Source organism: Mauremys mutica, chromosome 1 (assembly GCF_020497125.1).
Source record: "Mauremys mutica isolate MM-2020 ecotype Southern chromosome 1, ASM2049712v1, whole genome shotgun sequence".
NCBI lineage: Eukaryota > Metazoa > Chordata > Testudines > Geoemydidae > Mauremys > Mauremys mutica.
Genome location: NC_059072.1, coordinates 280065816 through 280083483, shown reverse-complemented (window position 1 = coordinate 280083483; position 17668 = coordinate 280065816).

Sequence of the window (17668 nt, the reverse complement as noted above, 5' to 3'; positions counted from 1 at the left end):
TGATTCCACCTGTGTCATCACTGGCTCACCTTTGGAACAGTGGGCTATGAGTTCTCTGTGTGCCTTTTTATCCCTTCAAAAGCAACCAAAGGGATGTGTCTGCTCCTGTTACTGGAAGCCAACTATCTGCAGTCAAGTCCTTTCTTCCAACATGAAAGGTCTCTGCTCAGTTCACTTTTCTAGATGGTCCCATGATGTGTAAACTATCCAGGGCTTGCAACTGGATGCCCTGGCTTGTCAGACTTCTTTCCCAGCCATCACAGGTTATTTGCATTTTAGGCACCTGAAAAAACAGATATTTGGGATCCTGGTGAGTGGGGACCCTTGTCTCTGAAGCTTTCAAAATATCAAGGGCCTACCATTCCATAAGGATTAAATACAGGAAATTACATGTAGAATTAAGATGTAAGGTAGTATACTCACCACCCATAGCACCCCTCTTGTGTCCTCATCTGTAGCACCTCATCTGCTTCTCGCTGGATCTTCCATGGCTAGGTCCTCTAGCCAAGTCACATAAAGTTCAGTCCCCTTCCAAGTTAACAAAACGTCTAAGTGAAAGTCCACAGTAAATATCCAAATAATTCTTCAACCTCTGTCAGGCTTCACTGAAACATTTTTACTGGCTCTCCCTCAAGGCTTCTCCCAGAGAACCCTAATCTACTCTTGCCTTGTGGTTTCCATGATCCTTCCTCAAGGGTTAAACGGGGACCCAGGCCCACCCTCTACCATGGTTTCCAGACCAATGACCATGTATTTAAGCAACTAGGTCTACTTTCTCAGACACACTGCTGGTCCCCCTCTACCTCTAAGCCCCTTTGTGCTTATTCCCACAGCTTGTGTTTAATATAATCTCCCTTTGGTTCTCAGGCCTCTGGCTTCTCCCTAGATTCTCCCAGCTTCTCTTTTCTCTACTGAACTAATCCATTTCAGGCTTCACTGATGCACTTTTAACTGACCCTGCCTCAGAACATTCTCCACAAGAGCCTGACCAGCTCTTTGTGGGTTCCTCTCTATGGAAGAATCCTACCTCCACTAAAGTTTCCTAACTAGTGAGCTTCCTTTGGTTCCTTATATGGCCTAGATGCCTAATGCTCCTTACCTAGCTCTGCCCCCTCTGACCACGAGACAGTCAGTCAGTCAGTCACAGGTGCACTAACTGGCTCTTAACTCCTTGCCTAACAGGTGATGGAAGTAAGCTGCATCACATAAGGGTTTTGAAAGTGTTCTGGCACAGACCTCTTGAAAAAAAAAATTGTCGGTTTGAGGAAATTTTGTCCTTAGATGACCATAACTGCAACGTGTCAAGATAATAGTTTCCTAGCAGTAAGTACAATTTTGAAGGAACAGTAATATCAGGAAATTATTAAAATAAATCTTACATTCCACTTAAATACTATGCTCTTACATTACAAATACTGTGCTTCTTTCATCAAAGTAAATCAGAGTGCTGTACAAAAATGGGTACTTATTACTGTGACAGACGTGGCGCTGCTGTGTAATAATCTAAGAATACTGCTCAGCAAGAATTTTATGAATACTGTGTTGTCAGTGAGGTAAAGTTACTGTAGAGCCATGGTGCATTACTAAAATTTCCTGTATGAATGTATTGATGTAATTTATATTGGAAATTATAGAATGTTTACTGTGTGCTTATAATGCTTGAATTCAAGGAAGATTTTCCCCAGAAAGAATACAATAGCCTCAGATAAGAACATGCCTCATCATATATTTGAAAGACAATGGTCAAAAGTTTGGCTTCAGGTATCTTACATTCTATCTCCAGCAAGTTTCAAACCTGTTCTGACAGTGCTAAGAACTAATATCACAGGCCTATAAACAGTTACAAAAGTGACTTGGTCTCAGGATTAAGGAGTGATCAAAAGGACTGTTAAATGACTTTCTCCCTGAGACTGAGAGAGAAAATTGTGAGTTAAGGGAACAGAGTAGGCCTAACATATTTTAGAAGTCTTCGGGGGGAGGGGCTACAAGAAGTGTAGACCTACCTGAATCCTCATGTGGAAGATGGTTAGACAACAGGTAATCCACACCTGCATGTTTATTAAGAGCGGTTTTCTCTTCAGTGCTTTTGAGCTAAACACATACTTTACTTTAAAGAAGTTTGGCTACTGGTTACCACTCTCATTGCTCCCAAAGAGAACAGAATTTTGGTCCGACCCTAAGTCAAGTCCACCTGAGATCATCACAGCTATCTGACTGCAACCCAAAGCCCAGGGTGAGAGTGGGAGAATTGCTTGATTCCACCCCAAGACAGAGATCGCAACTAGAGGTCTGAGGTGGAGATGTGTCCTCAAAGTGATCTGAAGGGGTCAGAGATGGAGTTAGCCCAGAAAATTGACAATTACACCCATTTTACAGATAAGGAAATTGAGACTCAGACAGGTGAATGTGACTTTGGAAGGTCACACACCAAGTCAGTGTCAGGGCTGTGATTAAAACCTAGGTTTCCTGATTGTTAGTCTTCTGCTCTATCCACTAAACATTATTGCCTTCTTAATTACAATGCTAATATTTCACTTAATCTCTGCATAAGACCATGCTATACAAACATATATCTTTTGGAGGTTAATATATAGTTAATGATAACTGCAGAGCAACTGTGTTTCCTACAGTATTTTTTTTTATTCTTAAATATAGACTGGTATCCTCATGTAAATGTTTTTAACAGTTATTTCCACTTCTCCTCAGTTACTTTAGTTTCTGTAGGTCATAGCCTCTTAAAGTGCTAATATACCTCTGCTAGTTGATATCTCTTCCTGATTCCTCAAATGGAATTTTCTTCTTGAGTCATTACATTTGGTTTTCCTTACTTCTGCATCAGGTGATACCTCATTACTACATACATTAACATTGTAAATTCACTGAACCTCATATTGGTGATCTTACATGGTTTTCCATAACCAAATATACTACTATATTTAATATGCTTACAAAAAATAAAGATTTGCAGGTCAGGAGTCAGGTGCTAAAAAAAACAACGCAAAACAAAAAACACTAAAACACATTTATTTTGTTCAGGTGAAAGTTTCCACCGCTTAACTTAAATTAAATTAGCATTAGCAAAGATATTCTCAACTGTACATTTTAGAGTTCAGTTGAAATGTGACAGGTGGGCTGTTCCGAATAATTGCTTTTTAGTTTTAAATATATTGGATCACAAGTATTGGAAAAATGGAGATAGATACCTTTAGCTACAAATATATATAAGAAGAATTCACACAAACCTTTCCTCAGATATTAAGCCTGAGGGAAGTAGAATTTGAGGGTCTAAATGTGGTTAGCTTTTATGAATTTTAGGGTATATCTAGACTGTGGGGTTTCAGAGCCTGGGCTCCAGCCCAGGCCCAAACATCTATACTGACATTTTATAGCTCCACATCCTAAGCCCTGTGAGCCCGAGTCAGCAAACCCATGCCAGTTGTGGCTGTGCAATGGGTCTTTTATCACAATGTAAATGTACCTTACTTTCATACACCTCTGTTTGTTGTCTCTAGCCAGGACCTGAAGCAAGGATGTCCAAAGTCCATGAGATACATTGTTCTTCTGAGATTTCTAGCCCTATTTTGCAGACAGAAGAAACTCAGATAAATATATAAACTTTTGGGGTTATATCTGAACTAAACCTCCCAATAGTTTGCATATGCACACCTGGTGAAATCTATATGTAAATCCATATGCATTCATGGTTATAACTACAATATACAGTGATTGATACAAAACTACAATGTGATGTGATTCTGCAACTCATCATCATAGCATCACTTTGCAGCTATGGAGGACTTAAGCTGCAAATCAGCATCCCCGTCCTACCTACAACGTGACTAAAATCCCTTATTACTGTTGTTCACTTTGTCACCTACAATAGTAAGGTTCTTGTAGTAGTATTTAAGGAATGTCTTGGAAGAGTGCTTCAGCCAGCCAGCTTGCCACCCTTGAATTATACTGCAGAACCACACCAGCAAATTCAGTCCCAGACTGGTCCTCAGAATGGGTGTCTTGTACTGTCCAGCTCTTTCATTTTGGATAATCCAAGCTCACAGAAAAGTCATAATTTTATTAATAGAAAATGATAGGCACAAACCTCTTTATCTCAAATGGCATTTTCCAAACACTTCAATCCAAACACACTGGTTTAGCTAAAATAATAAAAAAAAGTTTATTAACTACAGAAAGATAGATTTTTAAGTGATTACAAATAATGAGGGATCAGTCAGAATTGGTTACACATAAATTAAAGATGAAATGCAAATGAATACCTAACTTAACTGGCTAAGTGAATTTAAAGCAAACAGATTTCTCTCCTCACACACTTATAGCAGTCTGGTTGGATGCCTTTTAGCCAGGTTCCCTTCCTCAGTCAAATATTACTTTTCTTGTCCTTCAGCATTGTGGACAACATGGACATAGAGAAAGAGAGTATATAGGTGATTTGGGGCCTCTGTTCCCCATTTTTAATCTCTCTTCCTCCTCTTTAAAAATTATCTCCAGATGAGATTGAAGAGATAGAAAGTCTGTTTGCCAACTTTTAAATTTGTCACTGATACTATTCTTACTGCCAAAGAGTAGCCATTTAACCAGGTGATAGGCCCCTTGCTTATGCTGTCACCTGGCTGAGGTGCTGCCTCGACTTTTGTCTTGGGGGAAACTGGTCTGAAGCTGCTTTCCTAGACTTGGAACATGTGTGTAGGAGGTTGTGGCCATCTCTGACTGTCAGTCTTGGAAGGAGGTTATGCACCCTCCCTCTTGTGCCCCTATGAGGGTAATGGTTGCTGGGGAATTAGCAATCTGTGAGACCCTGGCCCTTGTCTCAAGCAGTCTGTATTCTGGAGCCCTGACCCCAAGCAGGGAAGAGCACCCAACAGTCTAGGAGCTGACATCCTCACTTGGCAGATGGCAGACAAACATAGGCCTTTTGACCAAAAGTTGGGAGGCTGCCACCTCAGGGGTTGGGTTGGCAGCAAAGATTAGGGGGACGCTGGACCACCATACTCCAATGTAGGGGTCCCAGCCCAAGGCCCTAACAGTGGCTGATGGTTCCACCACTGGGTCAGCAGGGATCCTAGCACAACACACTGACCAATATTCTGGCCACACAACTGGACTATCATCTGGTGTCCCTGGGATACTCCCTACAACTCCCTCGCTGTACCTGTGCATCATGGGTGCCTTTTGTCTCCCCGAGGTATACTGCTATCAGCATTCCCAGCAGCTCCTGAGTTTTCTTGTTGACTGGCAATTCCAGCCATCCTTTTCAGCTCCTCAGTGCTGCAAAGGCCCTCTTCAAGCTTCTGCTCCAGCAGTGGGTAGTAGGTATCCATCTCCTTCACCAGCTCCAGCTGAACTGAGCTATAGTGCCCACCTTTTATAATTCCTGTCCTGCCCTTCTGATTCTGGTGGGGCAGGTGTGGCTTGCCTGGGTCCACCCACCAGAGGTTAGGCACGGATTCCTCCAGTCTCAGAAGGAAGCCACAGCCCCTTGCTACGATGTCTTAGCAATGTTAGACAGTAGAATTATATAACTTTACATACAATGTTGCTACAGATATTTTAACATGACAATAATGATCAGCAAATTATGATTTTTCAAATGATATCTCACATGACATACTTTGTACAAAATTTATCATAGTCTTGTAAAAAGGGTGAACATAAGAGTAAAGACTGTCACAGAAGGATCTCTATATGAAAATAAAGAGGAAGGCTATCAATGATTGGTTTGGAATAAGAGACAAACAGTCATGAATGAGGGAATGGTAGGTGGTTCTTGGCAAATGTGTTTTTCTAAAGCCTAACGCTTCTCCCAATCTAGTCAGTTAGAAAAATTCTGTTGGGTATAGTTTTAGAACTGTGATGGTGTATAGTTACCCTTCACTGGCCTAAAGTTAAAACAGAAACAAAAATCTTTAGAGTGTAAATATTGCCATTACTGTATTAGAAGGCAATAAGAAAGATCACTAAGGAATACATTCATAGAAAATTATCTATTGTTTTATTTTAAATAAATTCCTGAAATTGACTATTAGATACCACTATGATGATATACCACATACGTCTTGCACACTAGCCACAATTCTGCCCTCTGTTACAACAGGATATGCTGACAGCAGACTTTGGCCCTAGATATACAAAATGCCAAGTAAGCCCTGTGACAGGGTGCTGGGCAGAGGGTTGCTGATTCAGCCCTTTGTCATGCCAGCTCTCATTTAGGAGGATAGAATAGATCTGGCTGGAGATAACGTGGCCCTAATTGGGGAGGCAGAGACAACTTCTGCCTAATTAGCCTGGGGCTGTATAAAAGCCTCAGAGGAAGGAAGCCGGGGTGGGGGAGGCAGAAAGAAAGGGAAAAAGGCAGGAAGTTGAAGCAGGGAGGTAGCCCCTCTTTCCTGTCTGCAGACAGTGAATGGCCAACTGAAACGGTGACGGGAACAAGTCTGTAAATAAACTGCACCTATGTTTACTAACCCCAGGGTCTCAGAGTGACTTTGTGGACCTAGCGGAGGCAGGAGCCAAGGGGGTCCTGCCGCGCTCTGCTACACATGCTACACATGTCTAGGATCTGTGCCAGAGCAAGTATTTGGCAGCCTGAAGATGCAGGAGTCCCTGAAATGGCTGGTTAAGCAGCAGCAGGAAGTGCAGAAGGTAATGCAGAGTTTTCAGCAAGCCCACCAGCTGGAGAGACAGGACTTGCTCACCTTGCAGGCAGAACAGCAGACGATTCTGCAGGACTTCATTTGGGAGCAGGTCGGCATCCAACAGCAGCTCCTGCAGAAAGTGGTGAGTCTCATGGGAGGGGATGGTGCTGGGTTTAGGACTGTGCAAAATGGGCCTGACAGATGACACTGATGCCTTCCTAGGCACATTTGAGTGGATAGCCTCAGAGGCTGGATGGAGTAAGTAACCTGGGCCCTGTGACTGGTTCCCTACCTAGCCAGCGAAGCCAAAGCAGCCTACATAGACCTAAGTGAAGAGCAGGCCAGGAATTATGAAGCGGTAAAGGCAGCCACCCTGGGTCATGCGGGGTTGTCTGCGGAGAAATACTGCCAGAAGTTCCAGTTGGCAAGGTGGACCGGTGGTTGCGGCCCCTGGAATTTGCCCCAAAGTTAATTGACTGGGCCATCCGCTGGCTGAGGCCAGATGCCCAGACAGTAGGGGAGATCATGGATGCGCTCATCCTAGAGCAATTTTTACAGAGCCTCCATGAGAACATAAAGTTGTGGGTGAGGAGTCACCTACCAAATACTGTTGAGGCATCTGGAAGGCTTACAGAGGAGTACGTGTAGAATGACTTCCCTGTTACGAGAATGTGAAGTAAATAGGGTAACGTCTAAACAATAATAATCTTGCTTCTGGCCATGTTTTTAATTTAAACATGCTAAATAAGCAAGCAAGAGAATGTAAGTGAAAGCACAAGGCTGCACACAGTCACCCCTCCCCACCCCCGCGCGAGCTGATAGCCTTGCCTTTCCATAACAAGCAAAAGTAAGGGGGTGTAATCGAGCAAGAGGTTGCTATGGTAACCAAGCAGCTGGAATAAAAGAAGTGGTTAGAAAAGGCAACGTCTTTTAAAGGTTGGAAGTAAAAGCCTACTGAGGAAAATAGAAAAGAATATAAACTCTGGTGAGCCAAGTGTAAAAGTTTAATTAGGAAGCCCGAAAAAAGAATTTGAAGAGCAAATAGCAAAAGACACAAACTAACAGCAAGAACAGCTTATGTCATCAGAAGCCGGTATCCTGCCAAATAGTGAGAGGGGCCATTGGACAATTGAGCTGCTAAATGTGCATTTAAGGAAGATGAGGCCACTGTGGAGAAGCTAAATGAATTCTTTACATTAGTCTTCATGGCAGAGGATGCGAGGGAGATTTCCCTCAACAGAGCCATTCTTTTTAGGTGACAAATCTGAGGAAACTTTCACAGATTGAGGTGTCAATAGGAGGTTTTGGAATAAATTGATGAATTAAACAGTAATCAGTCACCAGACTAGATGGCATTCACTGAAGAGTTATGAAAGAACTCTCATGAAATTGCAAAACTACTAACTGTGGCATGTAACCTATCATTTAAATCAGCCTCTGTCTCAGATAACTGGAGGATAAGTAATGTAATGCTGATTTTAAGAGAGGCTCCAGATGTGATCCTGGCAATTACAGGCTGGTAAATCTAATTTCAGTAAAAGGCAAATTGGTGAAACTATAGTGAAGAACAGAATTATCAGACACACACAGCTGAACACCTATGTTAGGGAAAAGTCAACATGGCTTTTCAAAAGTGAAATCATGACTCACTATCTATTAGAATTCTCGGAAGGAATCAATGAGAGTGATCAAGTGGATACAGTGTACTTACCATAACAATGTTTCTTAAGCAATATAAGCAGTCATGAGTAAAAGGGAAGGTCCTACATGAGAAGGAAGATAGGCGGCAAAGGGTAGGAATAAATTATCCATTTTCAAAATGAAAAGAGGTAAATAGTGGGGTTCCCAGGGTTCTATACTGGGATCAGAACAATTCAAGATATTCATAAATTATATGGAAAAAGAAGTAAACAGTAAGGTGACAAAGTTTGAAGCCAATACAAAATTACTCAAGATAGTTAAGTCCAAAGCAGATTGTGAAGAGTTACAAATAGATCTGGGTGACTGAGCAATACAATGGAAGATGAAATTCACTTTTGATAAATGCAAAGTAATGCACTTCGGGTAACACAATCCCAACTACACATACAAAATGATAGGATCTAAATTAGCTGTCACCACTCAATAAAAATTCTCAGAGTCATTATAGATAGTTCTCTTAAAACATCTGCTTGGTGTGCAGTGGCAGTCAAAAATACCTAACAGAATGTTAGGAACAATTAAAGGTCTATATCATAAGATGGAAAATATAATGACAGTATATAAATTCATTTATTATAAAAATACATTGAATACTGCATGCAGTTCTGGTCATCCCGTCTCAAAAAAGATATATTAGAATTGAAAAAGTACGGAGAAGGGCAACAAAAGTGATCAGATGTATGGAACAACTTTTGGGTAAGCAGAGTTTGAATGAGCTCTACCCTGACATCTACTGGTGAGCTATGGAAAATGACTTCAGGATCTGATCTCATTTGAATGGACACACCCACCCTGCCTAAGTGATCAACATGATGGGACTGCTTGCCCAAATGATCACTTATGGCTGGTGTTGGATCTCCAGTCTCCTTGTTATTGGGGCAGGAGTAAGAAAGGGTTGTTATCCTTGTGTAAGCTGAGGGCAGCAGAACTGTCCTGGCATATCTCAATGGAGGGACTCACCCTCAACTGAACGGCACTTGTTAGGCAGGGGACATTGATTCCAAAGCCCAATGAGTTAAGAAAGGGTTGGGACAGGTACTTGTACCTGGTGTTCTGTGCCCCATTTAAGGGTCTTAGATACCATTTGACCCATTCTCTTCCCACATGGTATAATAAAAGCTAATTTAGATTCAATTGAGAGTTTTGTTACATACTGCAGAGCTGAAATCACTGATTCCAAGTATTTGATTTACTTTGGTGGAGTGTCTCTCTTGCAAGACACTGCCAAGTGTGCACCAGTAGTGAGGATCCCCCACTAAGAGATGAAATCACTGAAAGCTGTGTTAAGTGGTGGCCCCTGGGTGGCTGGCAGAGAGGGCCAGAGCTGAGGCAAGCAGTAATCAACCATTGAGGTGATGAGCGAGTGCCTGAGCAGCAGCATGTGTAAGGTGCCTCGTACCTCTTCCACCCAGGATGGGAGGTGAACTCTGCAGATGAACCTCTGAACTCTGGGGCTGCAATGGCCAAGGACAGCAACTGTGAGTGGGGTGCAGAGAAGGGATGGGAATGTTAAAATGACTTTTGGGTTTCTGGATGTAAGAACCTGAGGGGAAAAGGTCACTGCCCAACTTACTTGGGGTGGGTCTTTGGTTCATGTTCATGAACCCTAGTTGCAGTGTTTTCCCAAATTAATGCTGAGTTACTTCCCTCCTTTTACTAAAAGTTTTTGCTACACTCAGACTCTGTGCTTCTGAGAGGGGAAGTATTGCCTCTTAGAGGTGCCCAGAGGGTGATGTGTAATTGTCCCAGGTCACTGGGTGGAGACTCAAGCTGGTTTTGTGTTGTATTGTTGAAAAGGAACCCCTAGATACTGAACCTGGCCCTTGTGGCTGCTGGCTCCACCTGGCAGAAGGGTTACATTTGTACGGGGAGACAGTAAAATAAAGGGGACTTTTCACCTTAGAAAAGAGATGGCTGGGTGGGGGAAATATGATGGAGGTCTATGAAATCAAGATTGGTATGGAAGAAGTGGTGTTTATCCCTTCACATAACACATGAACCAGAGGTCAACCATGAAATTAACAGGCAGCATAAGGAAGCCGACGTCATCAGGATATGTGAAACAAGAAGAACAAAAGATCTCACTGCACAATGGAAAAGTGGAGAGCAAGTATTCCTAGGAAGATCATTTGACAATAGAGCAAGGACTGGAGGTGTTGGATTCATTGTCAGTAAAGAAACAGTCCTAAGGATAGTCAGCTGTGACATCATATCACCCCATAGCAGTTCTCGTATTTCAGATAATACAAAGAAGAATTATTACAATTATTCAGGTGTATGCTCCCATGCAGCAAGTGGAAGACAAATAAATTGAACATTTTTACCAAGAGCTGGAGGAGGTAATGCAAAAAAGCTCCACATACAGAATTATCCAAGGGGACTTCAATGCAATAGTAGGTGGAAAGGAGAGTGAGAAAGAAAAATATGGGGGGAAAATTGGTAAATGTGTAAGAAATGATCACAGAACATGTCTGGTTGCATTCACAGAGGCAAACAGTCTCCACATAATGAACATGATATTAAAAAAATAAATGTGTCAGCAGGGGACATGGAAAAGCCCAGAAGGAGTCACATTGAATCAGATTGATTATGTAATGATGGATACAAAAATCTTCTATGATGTAGCAATAATAGGAGAATGAATCATTTTCACAGACTCAGACCATTGTATATTGCACACAAATCTATGCATTTACAATGTCTATGAAGACAGAAAGAAGAGTTAAGAGAAGCCAGAAACTGAAGCAAAAATGGCACTTCAGCTAAGCAGAATTTGCACAGAAAGTGAGTGAAATGGATCTCAAGTGTGAGGTCAACAAGGATAATCGATGAGGACGACAAACAGTTTATCTCACAGATAATCTCGGCAGCTAAAAAGGCAAGGGCTCTGAAAATGCTGGGATGCAAGCAGAGGATCAGTGACAAAACTGTGAATCGGATGGTGAGGAGGGCACATATGAAATTAAAAGAAAAGATGGGCAAAGAAGACAGAACACTGTGCAAAGAAATTAATGTGAAGATCAAAGAAAACTACAAAGACTTTAGAAAGAAGAAATTGAGAGGGGCGGCTGAAAAGAACAAGAGTCTGAAGAAGGTAGAAAGAGATGGTAGGCTGGAACAGATTATCCTGGCAGCGCTGAAAGAAGAAAATGGTGAAAGGACATCAGAAAGGAGCCATCTACATCAATAGAAAGCATGTTCCAGATGCATGGAAGAAATAAAAAACAATACTATTGATGAAAAAAGGTGATCCAGAAGAACTGAGCACTCCTCTCGCAAATGTATAAAAGTCTTCACCCGCATCATACTCAAACGGATTAAGAAGGATCTTGAAATAAACGAAAGCAGAGAACAAGCTGGTTTCCACTCAGGTTATTTGACAATTGATCACATCCACTCAGTTTGACAACTCATCAAAAAATGCAGGGAATACAAATTACTATTGTGTATTGCATTTGTCAACTACAAAAAAGCATTAGACTCAGTAGAGATTAACGTTGTACTCAACACACTCAATGAAATTGAAATCGACCCGAAGTACATCCACCTGCTGGAAGAAATTAACCACAATTGTTCGACAGAGATAACATTATTCAGTGTCCCCTGCATTATTACTATATACAGAGAAGTCAGACAAGGCAACACAATCTCACCAAAGCTGTTTTTAGTAGTACTGGATTCGCTGTTCAAGAAATTGAACTGGGAAGAAGGAATCAGAATTGATGGAGAACAGTTAGCATAACTTCTCTTTACTGATGACTGTGTAATACTAGCAAAGGACACAGCAGAACTGGAGAACAAATTGCAGCAATTGCAAACACTTTTGCATGATATCAGGTTGGAAGTGAACATGTCCAAGATGAAGTGGATGCGGAATGAGCATTGTGCAGAAGGAATCATTACTGTAAATGGGAAAGAAATCAAAGAGGTTGATAAATATATTTACCTGGGTCAGTAGCTAAGCAGAGGCAACTCATTTGAAGAGGAATGCAGTAGGAGGTGAAAGGCGAGGTGGGCAAGTTTAAACAAAATAAAGACATCTCTAATGGATTATGAACTGCCCATGAAGAAAAGGAAAGAACTGTTTAACTCCACTGTGATGCCATCAATGATATACAGAGCAGAAAGCTGGTCAACAACAAAAGCTATCCACTCAAATGTGCTGTCACCCAGAGAGCAATGGAAAGGCAAATGTGTAAGATATCTCTCCATGATCATATACCAAATGAGGAGATTAGAAGGTGTACAGAGGTGACCAATGTAGTGCAAGCAATGTACGACGCAAAGCAAAGATGGGTGAGTTATGTAGTCCACAGGCAAGACAATAGGTGGACAACCCGCATCAGCGACTGGATCCCCAGAGATCACAAGTGACCATTGGGCAGAACAAAAACGTGCTGGGCCAATCCCAAGACAAAACTCTTTGGCCAGAAATGGAAAGAACATGCTCACAACAAAATAGAATGGTGTGGCATCGACTTGCGTTCATGGAGGGACGGACGAGGACAAGTTGGACAAAGGTGAAGGAGATAAGGAAGTGCTTCTTCACACAATGCACAGTCTATCTGTGGAGTTTGTTATCAAGGAATGTTGTGAAGGCCAAAAGTAGAACTGGTTTAAAAAAAAAAGTTTATGGAGAATACCGTATTTATCGGCGTATAACACGCACAGGCGTATAACACGCACCTTCATTTTAAGGGGGAAATTTCAGGAAAAAAACTTAAATTTCAAATAAAGGACTTTGAAGCAAAATAAGGGTAGCTCAGAACTTGTTTTATTAATATTATTACCACTTATAAGGTAAATAAGGTTCGCGGGGAGGGGGGCTCGGGCCGGGCCGCTCGGGAGGGGGACGGGGGCTCGGGCCGGGTCGGGCCACGCCGCTCGGGAGGGGGGCAGGGGCTAGGGCCGCTCGGGGGGGAGGGGGGACGGGATCTCGGGCCGCTCGGGAGGGGGTCGGGGACTAAGGCCGCTCGGGGGCTCGGGCCGGGCCGGGCCGCGCCGCTCGGGAGGGGGGCGGGGGCTAGGGCGGTGCTCCGCGGGTTAGGGCCGCTCGCGGGGGGGGGACGGGGACGGGGTCTCGGGCCGCTCGGGAGGGGGTCGGGGACTAAGGCCGCTCGAGGGCTCGGGCCGGGCCGCGCCGCTCGGGAGGGGGGCGGGGGCTAGGGCGGTGCTCCGCGGGTTAGGGCCGCTCGGGGGGGGGGGGACGGGGACGGGGTCTCGGGCCGCTCGGGAGGGGGGCGGGGGCTAAGGCGGCTCTGGCCGGGCCGCTCGGGAGGGGGGCGGGGGCGAGGGCCAGGGCCGCTCGGGGGAGGGAGGGAGGCCGGGGTCTCGGGCCGCTCTGGAGGGGGGCGGGGGCTAGGGCCAGGGCCGCTCGGGCGCGGGAGGGAGGACGGGGTCTCGGGCCGCTCTGGAGGGGCGCGGGGGCTAGGGCCAGGGCCGCTCGGGGGAGGGAGGGAGGACGGGGTCTCGGGCCGCTCTGGAGGGGCGCGGGGGCTAGGGCCAGGGCCGCTCGGGGGAGGGAGGGAGGACGGGGTCTCGGGCCGCTCTGGAGGGGCGCGGGGGCTAGGGCCAGGGCCGCTCGGGGGAGGGAGGGAGGACGGGGTCTCGGGCCGCTCTGGAGGGGCGCGGGGGCTAGGGCCAGGGCCGCTCGGGGGAGGGAGGGAGGACGGGGTCTCGGGCCGCTCTGGAGGGGCGCGTGGGCTAAGGCAGCTCGGGCCGGGCCGCTCGGGAGGGGGCTAGGGCCGGGCCGCGCCGCTCGGGAGGTGGGGGCTCGCGCAGGCCGGGGCTCGGGGCTCAGGCCCCGCCGCTGGGGGGGGGGAGAGGGCGGGGGCTGGGGCCGCTGCGGGGGGGGGGCTAGGGCCGCGCTGCTCGGGAGTGGGGCAGGGGCTAGGGCGCCGCTCCGCGCCGCTGGGGGGGGGCGGCGCTTTTCTTTTCTGCCTGGGGCGGCAGAAATCCTAGAGCCGGCCCTGTTAAGGTTATATCGGCGTATAACACGCACACATCATTTGCCCCCTATTTTCAGGGGAAAAAAGTGCGTGTTATACGCCGATAAATACGGTAGATCCATCAAAGACTATCAGTGAAGATGGTAAGGGACAGAACCCCATGCTCTAAAGTTTTACTCTGTTTTGTTTCTGAGTGCAGTTATGTAAAAAAAAAAAACAAAAAAAACCTTCAACATTTCTAAGTTGCACTTTCACGATAAAGAGATTGCACTACAGTACATGTATGAGTTGAATTGAAAAAATAATATTTCTTTTATCTTTTTTCCAGTGCAAATATTTATAATAAAATAATATAAAGTGAGCACTGTAAACTTTGTATGCTGTGTTTTAACTGAAATCAATATATTTGAAAATGTAGACAAAAATCCAAACATATTTATTATAAATTTAAATTGTAATTCTATTATTGTTTTAGAGTGCCATTAAAACTGCAATGAATTATGACTATTTTTAAATCTAGTTAAATTGTTTTGCATTAATTGCTTGCATTAACTGCAGTTAATTGACAGTCCTAGTCTTTATTTAAAAATATAAAACAAATGTGGAATAACTGAAAATCACTGCATGAAACTTTTTTTTGTGCTAAGTCATATCAAAATAAAACATTCTTCCTAGCAAAGTATCCAAAAGGTGCCTAATGATGTGGTTTATACTGCTGAGTGGCAGAGAAAGAGTTAACTGGAGCCAGAGAGCAATTAGTGCACTCAGTTTAGGATTAGGCCCTCCTTGCGAGTGTCTGGGTTGCTGAATTTAAGAATGAGTTCCAGCTGAGAGGAGTGATGGTGGTGGCAACTAGTAGAAGAAGCACTTCAGGGCAGTAGAAGGAGAGAATTAAGTCTGGCATCTTCTCCTGGGAGAGGGGAGTCCTGTTAGAGGGCCGAGACAGACACTGGGGAGCTCTTGGGGTAAGCCTTGACAAATAGGCAAAATGACAGAGAGGTATCCTGCATACTGGGTTTCAGGAGGAAAGACACATGACACACAGAGAGACTTGAGAGACAGTTAGGAGTTGGGAGTCCAGGAACAAACTTCTGGGAGATGTTGCTTGGTACAGGAGCTGAAAAGAACTCTGCGTAGCCCAGGAAGTGTAAAGAGTCTGAGCAGGAGTGACCTCAGAAAGGGACTGGGAGAAAGCACCTAGAGAGAGGCCAACGTAGGAAGTGGTTCAGGGAAGCAGCAAGGAGTCTGTGGGAGCAGACCTGTGCTGCTTGATGCACAGTCCCTAGGTTGGAACCCAGAGTAGAAGGAGGGTCTGCATTTCCCTACTGGCCACTGAGGAAGGTAGCAGTGAAAGCCCTTGATCTGAGGACTATTGATTCCAGATTGAGGCTGCAGACCTAGTTTAAGGTCATTGGATTATTTTGTGAGACAATCAATTAGTTACCCTGGAAGAGGTGGGACTGAAAGAAACCTGGTCAGAGCATTAAGTCATTAAAAGAAGACAAACATTTCAGGGCCAGAATGATTCTCAACAGTGGATGCCAGAAGAGAAGAGCCTACTACATGCCCAGCCATGATGAGTTAGTCACTCTGTGACATGCTGCAAAAAGTATAAAAAATACACGGTTAGACATCCATGCCAAATGTTAGTATAATTCAAAATAGTTTTACTATTTAGAAGCCACCTATAGACTTGAGGTGACATGGGCTAGCCTGGCCTCCTGCAGTCCATGGGGAATTAATCGTAAGGGGCCACCAGGTAGAACAGGGTTTCTCAAACAGGGCTCGCCACTTGTGTAGGGAAAGCCCTGGCAGGCCGGGCAGGTTTGTTTACCTGCCCCATCCGCAGGTCCGGCTGCTCGCGGCTCCCGTGGATTGCTGCTCCGGGCCAATGGGAGCTGCAAGAAGCGGCGGCCAGTACGTCCCTCTGCCCGTGCCATTTCCAGCAGCTCCCATTGGCCCGGAGCAGCGATCCGCGGCCAGTGGGAGCTGCGATCAGCTGGACCTGTGGACGGGGCAGGTAAACAAACCAGCCCTCCCCTCCAGGGTCTTCCCCTACACAAGCGGTGACCCCTGTTTGAGAAACCCTGATCTATGGTATAGAAAACAAAAACATAGTCCTCTTTCCCAGAATTATGACACTAGTTTCAGGTGGATTTGAGAAAGCAAATAGTTGTCATAGTAATATCTCATAGCTTGAATAAAAATAGCAGTGAATGTCTCTCGCTCTCTCTTTATTGGTTATACCTTATATTCAATAGCTCTACCAAAATTTTAATTTGGATATTTCTATTTCTAGTCAGACCAATTGACAATTGCAAATATATTTATTCATGTTTAAAAACTGTGTCTATTATTTTCTCAATAATTGCATTATTCCAAATTCTGCTTTCATATGCACGTCAGAAGCTTCTATTTATTTAGATAGGAATTGTGCACTCAGCTGTGGGCAAAACAAGGAATCTGATCCAAATTCCACTGAAGTCTTTCCATTCACTTCAATGGACAGTGAATCATGCCCTAAACTTATACAATAAACACCTCTACCTCGATATAACGTGACTCAATATAACACAAATTTGGATATAATGCAGTAAAGCAGTTCTCTGGGGGGGGGAGGGAGGGGTATGGCTGCACACTCCAGTGGATCAAAGCAAGTTCAATATAACGTGGTTTCACCTATAATGCAGTAAGATTTTTTGGCTCCATCACAGCGTTATATCGGGGTAGAGGTGTAATATGATAGCTTGATGCTGAAAGGAATTTATAGGCCTGGTCCAAAGGCCACTGAAGACAAGGGTGCCTATAACCATGTACACTGCTACAGGCTGCTATAATGTACGCTAGTTGGCAAAGTCCCCCAGGCAACTGAATGTCAGAGGAAGATCCAAAGCACACAACATTCTAGCCAAAACTGTTCTACACACTTTCCCATCCATGAAATGCCCCTATGGTGAAAGCTACCTGGCTTTATGCATGATGGAATCTCCTCCACACTTGAATCCCCAGCCTAGGAGGTTGTGATAGATCTCCACTCCTTTCATTCCACTCAGTAGTGTACAGGGACTGTAATGGGGAAAGGATACACCACAATCCCCAATTCTATTTATTTGGTACTTTGCCTTATATTAGACCAGGCCTGCACAACTCATAAAGCGGTGAGGGCCATATTACTCCAAAGAAAACAGGTGAGGGCTGAGCCCCCCCCTAGCCCCTCCGAAACACAACACTTCCCCCAGCACCGCCCGCCCAATTCGTCATCTCCCCATGAAATAAGGGGAGGGGAAAAGGGGGATAGTTTGAAGGGATTTTCTGGTGCTATGAACTAAGCTGGGGAAGGGAAAGGGGGGCAGTGTGCAGGGATTGCAT